Here is a 16,820-nt window from a genome sequence, read left to right as displayed (position 1 = left end):
TACGTGGATCTAGGTCGTCTTCTGCTTGCGCGTCCGTGTCGTGGGTCCATAGCAATACATCACTCACCAATTCATGCTTGCTCCTCAGACAATGACCGGCAAATCGTAGGGGTCTTTCTCTGATGGTATTATATATGATAGGTAGATTGCCATAACGTTGCTGCTTGGTGGAATGATTTTTATATCTTGGCAAAATCATCCAACGATCAACACCAAAAGACATATTATACCGGATTGTTTGTAAGTGGAAGTGTTCATTATTATTGGTTAGGTGGGAACACCTAAAATACCTCTTCCTAAACGTTAAACCTGACACTTACTTATGAGGTATATCAAGATAACGTATGGAGACCATATCTTATAGATTTTAGGCGTTTATTTTCTTTTCTAATAGCATCGATTAGTTTCTATCATCATATAATATCGATTTAGCTATTAAACAACATTATGTCTATTTTGCAAGTTTATTAATTATTTTGGTATTTTCAACATTCATAGAATTATTTTGGTATTTTCAACGTTTATAGAATTATTTTGGTATTTTCAACGTTCATAGAATTATTTTGGTATTTTCAACGTTCATAGAATTATTTTGGTATTTTCAACGTTCATAGAATTATTTTGATATTTTCAACGTTCATAGAATTATTTTGGTATTTTCAACGTTCATAGAATTATTTTGGTATTTTCAACGTTCATAGAATTATTTTGGTATTTTCAACGTTCATAGAAGAAAACTGTAATGCTTAAAGTTGGTAATGTCAGAATAACTTTGAATTCGCCAATTCTTGATGCGGCTAGGGTTAATATTGGATATTGTTTTATTATTAAATCTTCAGCCTCTTAGTTGCGTTTCAATATACTGCTTCCCTGTTTGTAACCCTTTTTGGTTTTACTAAATTTGTAATTGTTTCCATCAAGCTGCATTATTTTCAAATTATAGGCCTCATTCTATTCAGCGCATTTTACGATTTTCGAATGCACTTTATTTTATAAGTCTTCGTTTGTTTTTAATTCTAAAAGGATTTCGCATGGTATTAATTGCTCATTGGCGTTTCATCAACTTACCTATTTTCTAGCAGACATTGTTGATTTGTAAATCTCAAAGCTTCTTCAGCCGTTGGGCAGAATATGTGCCAAATATATTGATGATGTTTCTTAACAAGCATATTTTTAATATTTTAGTAAAATAATTAACTGAAGTGTAGCATCAACACAGATACTACAGGGTAGAATGATAAAAGTGTCACCCTAAAGAAAACAACACTACAGTTTTTTTTAAAATAATTGAAAACATCAATTCAGCTAACATCTATTCAATGCAGCTGCCTTCAGCCTCAATTACCGCCACGATACGAGTTCGAGACTGAGAGCATGTCTCTACCACAAGCGCTGGCGCAGGCTCGGCGAATATACGGCGGATGGCGGTGATCAGGCTGGCTTTAGTGTTGTGAGAGGTAATGTTGGTGATGTTCTCGACATAGGACTAAACGCAGTAGTTCAACAGGTTCAGGTCAGAGGAGGAGGAGGAGGAGGGCCAGTGATAGAATGGTACAATAATTTCCCCCACTCTTTATCTGTGCCTAAATCAAAACGTAGATTCCATGAACAACGCTTCTTTCTTAGAAGTGCACGCCTGTGGAACTGTCTTCCGTTTGCCTGTTTCCCACGTGACTATAACTTGGATGTGTTCAAGTCCAACATAAACAAGTTCCTGTTGAACCGCCCCCTTAAGTAAGACACTTTATCAGATCTCCATCACTAGCGATTACTACAATATTACCCCATTGATTACTGTACAAGCAATAACCCTTATCTCCGAGTGGCCCCCAGACCTTGATAAGTGGTGACTTCCTTGTGAAAAAAAAGTTGCAGCACTCCTTTTGAAGCCAAGCCTGTATCTCCTTGTACTTGTGATCTGGATTTGTATCTGTGATCTGGATTTGTACCTGTGATCTGGATTTGTGCTTGTGATCTGCAACATCTAAGGTCTGACAGTAGCAACCGTGTTGCATGAGTGGATCACCACATTGGCCAGTACATCCGACTTCCAAGATGTGAGTGGCATGATGTGGCACTCACTTCAAACCACACCATAGACGATAATCGTGGATGGAAAGGCACGTCCGATGTGTCGAACTGTGCCCTCAAGCGTTGAACCGTCCGGATTTACATTTTTAAGGAACTGACAATGGTCCTGTTGTCATAACGTGGGTCAGTAGAGAGAATAAGATGTACGTCAACGGATATCTCGTTTGTTAAATATTGATTGAAGGCTCCTATAGTTCTTGGGATTTGTACCCAACTGGCCAACTAGTAGAAAGTCTCCAACAAGAAAAGAAAATAGTTTCCATCAAGCAGAAATAAAATAATGTCGACGATTTTATCGTTTCATAAAAATAATAATATGTTTACATTCCAAGATGGAAATGTAAATTTTCCTGTAAAACAGCTACCCTGGCATGTTAAGGGTTTAGTACATTTTTAATGGCTCGTTTCCTTATACAGAAGCAATTATCTCAATACGGTGCATATATGCCTCAGAAAAAATAGAAATTCTTTGCATAAAAAGAGAACAATTCTTGGCCATACCTTATCGGACAAAAAAAAAAAAAAAAAAGAAAAAATCATTGAAGACTCAACATCTTGTGTTTGTTTCAGCAGCCATTTTGTTACTGACTTGAGAAACTGGCGTTATTATATTGTATTCGTCATAAAGAAATGCTAAGACCGTCTTTAATAAAAGTACTTAAAACTTACTATATAAAATAGACCTAACATAAGGACAAATCTGTAGTCACTTGATAGATTACTAAACGACTGGGCAGGGACTTTTTTTGCTTCTTCTTTTTCACAGAGGAGACGTTCCCATTCAGTCTCTGCTCTATCGTTGTGCGTGACTGTGTTGGATAAAAGAATTTGTGGATCGTGTGCATACTCACGAATTTCAGCGTAGCAGGAAAAAAAAACACAGAAAGCATATGCCAAACCTTCATCAAAAAATAATTAGTTCTAATAGTAAAAAAATAAAAAAATAATAAAAAATAATTAGTTTTAATAGTAAAAAAATTAATAAGCTACAAAATACAATTATACAAAATATAGCAAACTGTAACTGTATAAGAAAAAATAAATGTCCCCTTAAAGGCTCATGTAAAATAAAAATGTAATCTACAGCTGCACAGTATCAAAAGCCCCAAATATACATGAATTTATTAGCAACCATAACTCAATCGCCCGATTAAATAATGACGCCAACTTTAACCAATCTACCAATCAATTACAAACTAACCCACCATATAATAATCCAACACCAGATCTACCGGAAAATAATCACAATAAAAAAGAGGCAATATATTTTGGTTCCACATCTGGCCTAATAAGACATAGAATTTCAACGCACAAATATTCTTTTAAAAATAACTCCCTGTCAAACCAAACTACTCTATCCAAGCATATTTGGCAACTCAAGAATAACAATATTTCTTTCAAGTTGAGATGGCAAGTAATTGAATCTTGCAAACCATATAAACCAGGAGATAAATTCTGTGCCCTATGTACAAAAGAGACCCTAAAAATTTTGAAATATGAAGATATAAAAAATACAACCACCCTATGAAATTCAAGAGAGGAACTAATCTTCACATGCAGTCATAAACATTGGTTTAAATTTAATAAATATAAACCACCTTAAATCATAAAAAATTACTTATTAGTATTCAATAGTAAAATTAAACGATATCGTGAAATGACTGTTAATAATTTTTTTTATCAAAAATATTATTGTTATTATTAATTTATCTGATATATCGACCATTAGTATATATTATTAAAATATATTCTTAACATTAACCTATGATATATTTTTATTTCAATAAATAAATTATCAGATATTAAATTCAATAATTTAAAAATAGATTACAATATTGTTTTATTATTCTGTAATAAATTAAGTTAGACTAATTATCTCCCTTGCATTCTTTAATTAAAGAAATATGACTAATTATCTCCCTTGCATTATTTATTTATAAAATAAGATTATCTTCCCCTTTCTTTCGAATTAAAATTTTGGCGTTTTTAATTCAAACGTATGCTAACGGATATAAAATATTCCATTAGCGTTCCTTTTGAAAATTTATCATTTCATAAGCTGAAAAGCTATAACAAACATCTATATGAGTGCTTTGACCTTAGTTCCTGATTTCAAAAGGCGAAAAATTAAAAGGTAAATATTTGTATATATATTTTTTATATATATAAATATGTATGTATATATATGTGTGTATTTATATATATATGTATATGTATTTATGTATATGTGTATATGTGTATATGTATATATGTGTATGTGTGTATATATATGTATGTCTATATATGTGTTTGTGTCTATGAGTTTTATTAGAAATATATTATTATAATATTGTACTTAAACTAAATTTAGATTTATAATTTTACTCTATTTTATTTCTATCTTTAACCCATATTAATTTTTTATCAAGTTAAATCCATACCTTTATTTTAATTTTTTCCAGATACATCTGCCTTACTTTTAATGCTAGGTCTATTTATGGTGTCTTTTACATATACTAAAACCCCTTTCCAATACTTTGCTGATGAGGAAACTTTGTTTGTTAAAGGCACTATATGTAAAAATTATTGTCCGTAGCTTGATGTCTACCACAATAAAAACATTGTTTTTCGAAACGATCGTACAAATTATTGATTTTGTTGTTGTTCCTTCTTATGAAACGGATTTTTAATTTAATTCTGATTTGATTTTTAAATTATCCATCACATTAATAAATAAATAAATAAATAAATATATATATATATATATATATATATATATATATATATATATATATATATATAAGGCTGTCTGTTTGTCTGTTTGACTGTCTTTATATATTACAAACTCTATTTCTTCTTAAATTAAAAGTCGCAGAGCTGTGCTAGAGATCTCAAATGATAAGATTTTATGGACCACTCTTTTATGGTTCTTGTTTTTTAGGGTTTCAAAATGGGTAAAAAATATACAAAATCCTTAAACATTTTGTACAGTCATCTAAATTTATTTTTAATTTTTAATCGGTTTATATGCGTGCCACGTTGGTACAGTGGTGACGTCACCAGCTTTGAATATCCCCACACTAACTTACTGTACTTGCAATAACCCTTATCCCTGAGTGGCTTCCGGGCCTTGATAAGTGATGACCACCTTGTAAAAAAAAAAGAAAAAGTGTCATAAGCAACAGAAAGTAAAATACACTTTTAAACTATTTCCTACTTGATTGTAATTCAATAAGTAAAAAATACAAATTAGACATGTACGTATCGAAGGTGGGACATGTTGGGAGATACGTAAGCACAAAACAGGTCAACCTCCAAACAGTATATATATACAATAGTAACATTTGTATATCATTTAACGTATGCTTCTAGATGAATATTTTCCGGATTATAGAAAGTATAAGAAGCATAAAAACGATGCCGTTTTATATCTGTAATATATTATATTGACTAGCAGGACCAGGTTTTCGGCGTTGCCCGAGGATTTATGAAGGATATTACGTGTAGAAAATCTTGAATAAACATTTTGCATTGTTAAGTATCTGTGTATAAGTGGTGCCCACTGATAGTATGGCAAAAAGCCTGAGCAGAATAGGTAAGTGAAACTTTTGTCTCGATTGTAAGTACAAGAAAAGTCAACCTCCAAGCATGTACGATCTTATGTTGGCAATCGGTGAACATTTATTGCAGTGCCAGTTCGGCATTGGAGGGTACACCGATAAAACTTTCACTACCTTAAGACAGAACACACTTGAAAATCCACTTAAAAATTCTCTAAGCGGTATATATGCATTTGCGTCAACCGTCTGTGTAAACAGAAGAAATATAGTCATCATTTGGAACTTATGAGTGTTCGATGAGATTGTTTCCTTTTTTTTTTGTTATTCCCCAAACTAATTTTTTCACCCTCACTAGTAATTTATGGTGTTTTGTACTACATTTTAAAATAATGTTGCCCTCCCGTCGTTGCTGACGTTCATTTCTAAAGTGTTGGCCGAAAGATGTCTTATATGTGTGTTCTCTTATTTATACCCTTTGTTTACCCATTTTTGTCTAATTTCCTAAGAAAATTTCTTAGAAGTGTATTTTTGTTTCTGTCCGTTATCGCGGGTTTTCTTCTTTAAATGTTGAAACTACAAAAAAATATCTCAACAATTGATAACAATGGCACTCTGCTTAGTATTATATATATATATATATATATATATATATATATATATATATATATACAGGTAATCCTAGATAAAAAAAAATGATGCATCGGGTAATATAATACGAATTCAAACACCAAGCAAAAAAAAAAACAATATCAAAATAAACACGCATAAATATAGGAATAAAATTATATAAAATTATATGATAATTGGAAAAAAACAAATAGGAAAACATGGAAAATTAAAACAAAAATAAATAATTAATAAATAAAAAATAAAAATACGGAAGTACGGGTTTAAACGGAAAACTATCTTTTAATAACACCAAAAGATGGAGGAAATGCGGAAGCATGGCTGTGGAAATCTTTTTACCCGAATACAATGTCCAGTATGTTAAAATATACCATTTGTACATTTTGTTGCATTTTAAAAACATTATTTTTCATCTAGCAATTAATGATATACATAAAAAGTTTCCGTAATTTTTTTTTAAAGTGCAACAGAATATACATTACAAAAAATTAATCCAAGGTAATTTTTTGATTAAATTTAAATTAAATTTTTATACCTTACTTTGTAAAATTTATAAAAGTGCACTTGAAGATAAATAAATTTCAAATTGAATTTTGTACCTTTATTTTTAAAGCCTATAGTAAAAACATTTTGTTTAACAATTTTCATGCCTCGGATGAAATGCTTTTCTAACTTGTATATATATTTCTGTCGAAATATATTTTATCATAATATATATCAATCCTTATTTAAGAAGCTCAATGTAATTACAGAGCAATATAGGGAATAAATGACAAAAAATTATATTCCAAAATTCATGATGTTAACCATCTTATAATTTATTCATTTAATTCAGTTTACTTATACAGATCTTGACGGTATCTGTTTCGTAGCGCAAAATTAATCACATAATTATTATATCAATCAGTGAATCCATTTAAGTTAAGGGCATAATAGATTCATGATTGGTATAATAATTATGTGATTGATTTTGCGCTAGGAACAGATACTGTCAAGAATTGTATAAGTCAACTGAATTAAAGGAATAAATTATAGGATGGTCAACATCATGAATTTTGGAATAAAACTTTCTGTCGTTTATTCTCTCTCTCTCTCTCTCTATATATATATATATATATATATCCCTCTCTCTCTGTATATATATATATATATATATATATATATATATATATATATATATATATATATATATAACTACTTCATTTACTCACATAAAGTTAATATACGAAAGTATAGGTTTATGCGTAAACTTTAAGTATTTACTTCAAAAGTGCTCAATACGTAGGTAGAGCTAGTTAGTAATTTATAATATATATATATATATATATATATATATATATATATATATATATATATATATATATATATATATGGCGATTAAGCTACACTGAATATTCGGCGTTTCATCCACCTTAGGATTCGTCAGGCTTATGCGCATAAGCCTGACGAATCCTAAGGTGGATGAAACGTCAAATATTCAGTTTAGCTTAATCGCCATATATATTTTATAAATTACTATATATATATATATATATATATATATATATATATATATATATATATATATATATTATACTTGTAAATATTAACTCTTTAATATTCATAATATATTTTAAGTTTTACCATTTTGTGTACCTTGGTAAACTTTTTGTAATTTTTATATATATATATATATATATATATATATATATATATATATATATATATATATATAATTCAAGGTTTACTCTTTTTCAGTTATCATCTGTAAAATATACAGTTTTAAATGCTTTATCACAGTTTTACTTTTTGTTTTCGTGCTGTTTAAACGTTAATCTTTATATTTCCACCCAACATTTCCCTTTTATTCAAGTTATTTACGGATTCACATGTTATAACAAACGGATACCTTCAGCAAGGGAAAGGTGGCGCCTAATGTGCTGTACTTCATCAACCCTTATTCTCTCGTACATCAAATAAGCCTCTAGACATCTATTAAAGGTTATCACATAATTGTTCTTTGTACCCTCCTCGGTTAATCGATAAACCTATCAGTGTATCTATGCATCTGTGTCCAATTTGACCTACGAAGAAGGTCGACTATATAATAAGAGTGTTTCTCATTCGAGTCGCGCAATTAATTCCTCTCTGTCCACGCCTTGTGTCACTTCCATTGTGTCGAGTATGATTGTCTTTCGTCAATTACACTTGACATCTTACGAGAATGCTGACACGGTCGACACGCGGAATGATAAACAACGATTAACTTATAAATTTAAGAAGCGTTCATCATTCAGCCGGTTCGATTGTGCAGGTTAATAGCGCACATTAAACTTTGTTATAAATAAATTATCTATATATCTATAAAAGTGAAAGTGTCTGTGTCTGTCTATCCGTCTGTCTGTCTGTCTGTCTGTCTGTGTACATTTTCCTACGCAATATCTTTGTCAATTTTAGTCTACAGACCCAAAATTGGATATACAGGGTACTGAGATTTTGGGGAAATCCATGTGTTCGGTTTTCTACAAAACTCCTCCACCAATTTTGGGTCTAAACACTTGAAATTTTAGATATAAGTTTCAGGGACATGGATCTAACTTAAAAACTTGATTTGAGCCCAAATCAATAAATGTTAAGGGGTCAGAATAGGGGTCAAAGTTAAAAAAAAATGCCAATTTTTTTTTTTGCTCAACATACACCTCCAAACACCCGGGCAAGCCGGGCTGAAATGCTAGCACACTTCTTAAATTTATAAGTTAATCGTTGTTTATCATTCCGCGTGTCAACCGTGTCAGCATTCTCGTAAGATGTCAAGTGTAATTGATGAAAGACAATCATACTAGCACACACACACACACACACACACACACACACACACACACACACACACACACACACACACACACATACACACACACATGTATATATATATATATATATATATATATATAATAGTAAAATTTGTATGTCATTTAACGTATGCTTCTAGAGGAATATTTTCCGGATTATAGAAAGTTTAAGTAGCATTAAATTGATGCCCTTTCTAATCTGTAATATATTATATTGACTAGAAAGGCCCGGTTCTCGGCGTTTCTCGGGGATTTATGAAAGAATGTTGCGTATAGAAAATCTCGAAAAGAAACAAACAAGCTATAAACACAATGAATTAAAAAATCAAATCTACTCTAAACGTATTGCATATATGTATATTTAATTTTTTTAAGAAAACTTGATCTGTGTATAATTTATTTACTTTAATGCTAATATTTTTTTTATTTTTTGCAATTTTAGGAATTTTCACAAAAGTACCTAGTGCAACATAAACACCGCCAATCTTCCAATGTTAAGAATTGTTTTCGGAAAAAGTCACCCCAACCTCGAAAGTCATTCTTAATAATGGATAGGTACGGGGTGTTAATTTCGCAAGCCGTTTCGGACAAGGGGGATTTTGAGGGTGTTTACACTACGCTTTGTACTTTTGGAAAAAGTATTAATTTCTTTTACTACTCAGCATAGGATGAACGCCCTAACCTCCTTATTTATAGAATGACTTTCGGAGTAAACACTACGGAAAGCCGAAACATGGGGAGATTGGGAGAAAGTACAGAAATTGTTTGTATCCAAAAAAAATTTACAAAATAATGTTCTATCAACAAATGTTATAAAAAGAAACGGACCCTCATTACCACCAAATATAATGTAATAGATTTTAAAACTATAAAAATATATTGATTTGCTGTGGCAAATAATATTTATCTGGAAAACAAACACCAAACAAAAAAAAAACAAAGGAGAAGAAAAACTGTATTGTGGCCAATTGTGTCTTTAATGCAAATTCGCGGGAAAACTCTTAGGAATGAGTGAATAAATAAAGAAAACTGCTTATTTATATAATTAATTACGGGTCGTTAGCCTCATCATTTCTGGTTGTTTTTCACGAAATTTCGGCCCACTATTCCTTTGGCGAAAGCTGCAGCGATATGCGAATAGATTAAAAAAAGAGAAAATCGAATCAAGCAAACTGCTAGGCGTATGGGCAAACGGACACTGCGTCGCAGAGGCGGTAAACGAATAGTGAGAGAGTGAGGGAGAATGAGGGAGAGAGAGAGAGAAGTCGGAGCGAGTAATTTTGGGAGTTAGTGAAAGAAGAAACAGTTTAACGAACCTGTGTATACGTTTAGTGTCGCAAAGTGTATGAATAAATCTAGTAGTATATTTAATGGTTTAATATCAGGAAAGACTTGCAAAGTTAATGTAGTCAATAAAAATAATAAGTCTAGAGCAAAAGGGTTTAAAAGAAATATGTAAACAAATGGCGGCGTGTTTATAAGTGTTGAATCGCTTGTTTAATTATGCGAAATCAGAATATGAGAATTCTTCAGAACAGCCAATTAGCTGTGCCAGATGTCGGCAAGGGAGAAATTTATACATTAAAATAGGATTATGTAAATGTTATGGCATGTGTATGCGCTGAATAGTAAGGTAAGAGCAGAGAAAATCCGGCAGAGTAAGAATATATAGAAATGGTGCCGGTGTACAGTTGGAGCGGTGGTGGTACAAGATAGAGGGGAAAATAGGAACTACTTCCTCTAAAAATGATGAGATTGTGATCGTGTCGCTCTTTGTAAGAAACGTAAGATTTTATTAAAACACACATTAAACGTGGATAAAATGTATTTCTGAAGTTACATAAGATAGTGGGTGTTAGTGCTGACTTAATGAATCTGCATGTGCCAAATGTTGTTGCAAGCCTACGGTATTTTGGCCGAGAGGGGAATTTCTGCAATCAAATTATTATATATATTGATATTTTTGATATTCTTTGTCAGAAAATGCAGCGAAATGCTTAAAATCAATCTGAATGAGAAGCATTGAGAATAGTAGAAGACTTTTGTTCATTCTTTATCAGAACGTTCAAGATAGTTCACATGACTTCTCTTGACTGTTTGTCAAAGACGAATTTAATATTTTTTTAATTATTAAACGCATTTGCGTACGACTCAACCGGCATCAACGTCAAAAACACCTGATATATATATATATATATATATATATATATATATTAATAGACAGATAAGTATATATATATATATATATATATACATATATATATATATAATTCCAACACGTGTTTAAATATATGGTAAAGTGTTAGTTTTAAATCTTTACCAGTCACTCATTTTGTGACCACAGTTACAGACAATTTTTACAGTTCATAAGTCATCTTCTCAGCTATATTTTATGAATTAAAATTTTCAATTTTTGTTCATTAAAACAAAAGTTATAATACAATTACTGGTGTTCAAAGTCCTCAGAATTAGTAAGAAACGTGAAGAATGTTTCTTAGCATTGGCTGTTGGTTACCATAGAAATGTTTTCAGCATTGACGCTTTAGAGACGATTTCCTTTGATTGCCTGTTGGTAGCCATGTCTAATTTGTCATCGTCGACACCTTAATTAATCATAGCGGGAATGTCACGAGCATGTCATCTTATTTGGGTTATATAGAGAGAGTTTACAAAAGGGATGCTCTTTACCATGCAAAGGCTGATAATATTTCGCTTACGATATCGCCTGTTGTACCTTTTTCTTCTTATTTACTAAATTAAGTCTTTTATTTAATTTTTTTAATTTAGTAAATTTAAGACTTTGGTAATATTTTTTTATGGATTGTTGAGTAAGAGTATGATATTGAACATTAAAAAGAAAATATTATTTCAAAGCAAAGCCTGGAGAAATCATGGATTACATAGAAAATGGGAGAATGAAAAGTAATATGGTTAAGATTGAACTTAGAAAAGTAAAGGACTAGTTGTAAAAAATGGAAAAGAAAAGAACAAGATATTATAGTATAAAATATAATAAATTTATAACTTGAAATATTGCAGCATTAAAAATTTACATACAATGTTAAATTAAATTTTTAAAAAATTCTTAATGTTGAAATATTTTACTATATAAATTTATTAGAATCTTTACGAGAATAGTATGTAATTTTCTTTTCCAGTTTAAACAATTAGTCCTTTTACTTTTCTAAACTTAATCTTAACCATATTACTTTATAATATTAGTAATAATACAGGGTGTCCACAAAGTCTGGGTACATTATGCAGCCAGACTTTATGGGCACTGTGTAGATTATGCAGCCAGACTTTGTGGGTACCGTGTAGATTATGTAGCCAGCCTTTTTGGACACCCTTTATATTATAGTATAAGCTATACTAAAGAAAGAATAAGGACTCTTGACCAGAAAACTGTGTAACTAATGATCATCCACAATGCGCTACACGTCAAACATTATATTGATCAAATCTACGCAATAAAAGAGAACAGAAGAGAGAAGACTGGTTATAAAACTATGTGTATAATATGAATAAAAACTGGTACGATGAAAAGGGAATTGGAGCAAAAAAAACCTTCAACATTAGCAATAGAGAAAGTAACAAAACAGCAAATGAAAACACGACAAAAAAGTGAGCGGAGGAACAGGATTCATAGACGATGCATACACATAGTAAGAAAAGAGTAAAGCAAAAATACTTGAACATGGCTACACAAAGGACACATAAACAGAGAAACAAAAATACTATTGAGAGCTGCACATAATAATAAAATTAGAACTAATTATATAAAAACTAAAATAGATAAAACGTAAGAAAATCATAGGTTAAAATACACTGGGGGACCACCCGGAGACTTACCTTTAAGACGTTTATTACGCGGAGGTGGAAACTAAGAAAACGTCTTTCAGAATAAACGCCCCCAATCTCCCCATGTTAAGAACAGCTTTCGGAATAAACATCCTTTACAGAATGAACAACCAATGCACATTGACCGTCTTCGGACGGTCACTCAGTGCATTTTCACCAAATGATAAATAGAAAACTTTGCTAGCATAGACAAAGGAAATCACAGAAAAAGAAAACAATGCAGCAAACAAGCTAAAATTTGAAATATCTAGCATAGTAACCCCATGTTGTCCGGGATTGAATGATGATCAACGAAATCGGCCATGTTTCAATCAAATCGATTAATTTCCAGTTCTAATTGTTAACCCATCAAGTTACACCAAGAGAAAAACCGCATGCTTCTCGCTATGAATTATTTCCAAATGTACTGCAATCTATATTGCACTGTAGAGAACTTACTCTTTATTTTATGAAATTATTTTTATATATAATGGCTTGAATTTAAGTTTAAAAAGCAAAAAGTGAAGGATTATACTCTAATTGTGTTCTAAACAGAAACATTCATTTTGTACGCGCCCCCATCATATCAAAAAACCTATTGTTGATTTTATACGACAAGCCTTTCAATTAATAACACTTCTCCAATGCACTTGTAATGCTAGGCTGTCTACGGTGTTTACTTTTGTCAAAATGACTTTTCCTTCTTTCATCGGATTATTTCGGTTATCGATTATCGATACTTATCGAAGACACTCCGATACAAAATCTATCAAAGAATAGTGTCAGACACATGAATTTTTCTCCGTTTCATAGAAATTGGCAGATATTTTTCCAGTTTATAGGAAACGATCATACAGACACACAAAAAAAATCTTTTGATATAATAGAAGAAATCGAGATAGAGATATTGAAAACTGTGCGCATAAAAATAATGTCTTCTAATATATCCCATCAATATTTGTGCTTCTCGGTATGCGTGACTAACTTATGCCCTGGAAACTGGCCTGTAATGTAAAGTGACCCAAGCCGCTTGAGAGTTTAAACCAGTCGAGCGCAACAGGAAAGATCAGGTGCTGATACGAGCTGTTAGAGATTATATCTATATGTTTACTGGCCGCCTGGAGTTGCCCAAAGTTGCCGGAGTTGTCCAGTCATACAATGCACCTAAATATGATATTTTAATTAATGCTGTCTGCGTATATATTATCATAAAGTCATCCTCTATTGATTGTTATATATTGCAAGGAATATATTGCCCGGTGGACTAATTCGCAAATAAATAAATAAATAAATACTACTACTACTACTACTACTACTAATACTACTACTACTACTACTACTACTACTAATAATAATAATAATAGCAACCCCACAAGTTGAAGCCCCACAAGTGAAAACACCAAAGGCCGACGACCAACAAAGAACGAAGTCCACAAACGTGGAAACCGAGAACAATGGACCAGAGTAACAGAGAATGAAGCAAATGAAGCAAATGAAGCAAATGAAGCAAATAAAATAATACAGCTGATGAACGAGGATAAAAACAAAACTCCCATCGTTAAGGAACCAAGAGCAGAAGAAACTAAAAACAGAAACAGAGAATGTCAACAAGCTCATCCCACATATCCCAACAAATACAATCACAGACTTAAACAACCTAATTTACGCGGGTGCCAAAATAGTAAGTATGTGTCTCAAATCGGAAAAACAACCGGGGACAAGCGGACCGACAAAACCTGGATGGGAAATCAGACTAGAAACCCAAATATGCAAACAGAAAAAGAAGCCAAAAAGATCAACAGGAAGAAAGCAATGTGGAGAAAAAGGAACACTGGAAATGTAACTGACAGGGAGAGGCTAAACAAGAAACATGAAGAACTGGACCAAAAAATAAAAGTAAAAGAAGCGAGATTGAGACGACATAGATATAAATCTGAACAATGCAAACAAAACAGAACATGTGAAACTAATGAAAGCCAATTCTACCAAAATGTGAACGGAGGAAACACAAAAACAGGACAACCAAATCCGACAGAAACAAAACTCTACGGGAGCAAAATATGGGAAGAGCGACGAGATCACAATAGAAATTCCGAATGGCTGAAAGACATAAAAGAAGAGTTAGAACAAATAGAATAAGGAACAGTGAATGAAATCAACAAGGACGCCCTAAAGAAAACCATAGGAAAAATGGCAAACTGGAGAGCACCAGTGCACGGCGGGATACATGCATACTGGTTCAAAAAATTCACTACTTTACACGAAAGGCTAGCCCAAAACCTGAGGAGATGTATACAGGAAGCAAGCGTACAAGACTGGATGACAAAAGGCAGGGCCACACTGCTACAGAAGGACACAGAGAAAAGAACCGCCCCTAGCAACTATAGGCCAATCACGTGCTTACCAACTATGTGAAAGAAACTGACAGCGCAACTGAGGGAACAAATCTACCACTCCCTGAACAACCGTGGACTCATCCCAGAGGAGCAGAAAGGATGCCAAAAAGGGAACAGAGGAACACATGACCTGTTATATATAGATCAAAAGATCCTAAAGGAGGTAAAAAGAAGTAGAAAGAATTTAGCCATGGCATGGATCGACTACAAAAAAGCGTACGACAGTATCCCCCAAGCATGGATAATAGAATGCCTAAAAATGTGTAAAATACCAAGCGGGATCACCAACGTAATAGAAAATGCAATGAAAACATGGAGACTGGAATTGACAGCCGATGGACAACACATAACAGAAATTAACATACAAAGAGGAATCTTTTAAGGAGACTCACTATCACCTCTACTGTTCATCATAGCCATGATGCCCTTGAACAGTATTCTGAGAAAGTGCCAAGCCGGATACAAGTTTTCCAATACACAGGAAAAAATGAACCACCGGATGTACATGGACGATCTAAAACTATTTGCAAGGACCGAAAAGAGCTAGAGACACTAATCAACACTACCAGAATCTTCAGCCAAGATATCCAAATGGAATTTGGAATGGAGAAGTGCGCACAACTAGTTATAAGAAAGGGAAAACTGGAAACGACAGAAGGCATGGAACTACCCAACGAATTAGAAATGGGGGCACTAGGGGAAAAGACAACTATAAATACTTGGGAATTCTGGAAGCAAACACCATCAGAGCAACAGAAATGCAAGAGAAAATTAGAAAGGAATGCCTCAGGAGAACAAGAAACTCCTGGAAACGAAATTATATAGCAGAAACCTAATAAAAGGTATAAATGCATGGGCAGTATCGCTAGTAAGATACTCTGGAGCGTTTATAGGATGGAAAAAGAGAACTGAAACAACTCGACCAGAAAATCAGGAAACTCATGACCATGAATAATGCACTACATCCAAAGGACGATACTGACAGACTCTACATGAAAAGGAAAGACGGCGGGAGAGAACTGATTTGTATAGAAGACAGTGTGAAGGATACGAAAAAAGAACTAGAAAAAGACATTATGCAAAATAATGAAAGGATAATTATGGCAGCGAGAGACACCGAAAAAAGCAACAAAGCAAAAAACAGAGAGAAAAACGACAAAACGAGAAAAGAGAAGTGGGAAGAGAAACAACTCCACGGAAGATTCATAAGAATGACAAAAGATGAGAATAACGAAAACACCTGGACATAGATGCGAAAAGGACATATAAACCGTGAAACTGAATCTCTAATAACTGCAGCACAAGATAACTCGATAACAACCAACCATATCAAAGCAAGGATCGATAAAACACAAGAAAACAGCAAACGCACACTCTGTGGACAGAGAGACGAAACGATAAACCATATAGTAAGTGAATGACACAAACTGGCCCAAAAGGAATACAAAATCAGGCATGACCAAGTGGGGAGGGTGGTGCACTGGGAATTATGCAAACGG

General features: G+C 32.7%; 1 protein-coding gene across 2 annotated transcripts in view; it reads right to left on the bottom strand.

The window, feature by feature from the left end:
• LOC145293721 (G-protein coupled receptor GRL101-like) overlaps nucleotides 1-16,820 on the bottom strand; it is a 761,328-nt gene that overhangs the window by 350,850 nt on the left and 393,658 nt on the right. The gene's annotated exons all lie outside the window — the stretch shown is intronic.

Source organism: Euprymna scolopes, chromosome 15, assembly GCF_053919585.1.
Source record: "Euprymna scolopes isolate OS-2025 chromosome 15, ASM5391958v1, whole genome shotgun sequence".
NCBI classification, from domain to species: Eukaryota; Metazoa; Mollusca; class Cephalopoda; order Sepiida; family Sepiolidae; genus Euprymna; species Euprymna scolopes.
This window is presented reverse-complemented; position numbering and strand designations above follow the sequence as displayed.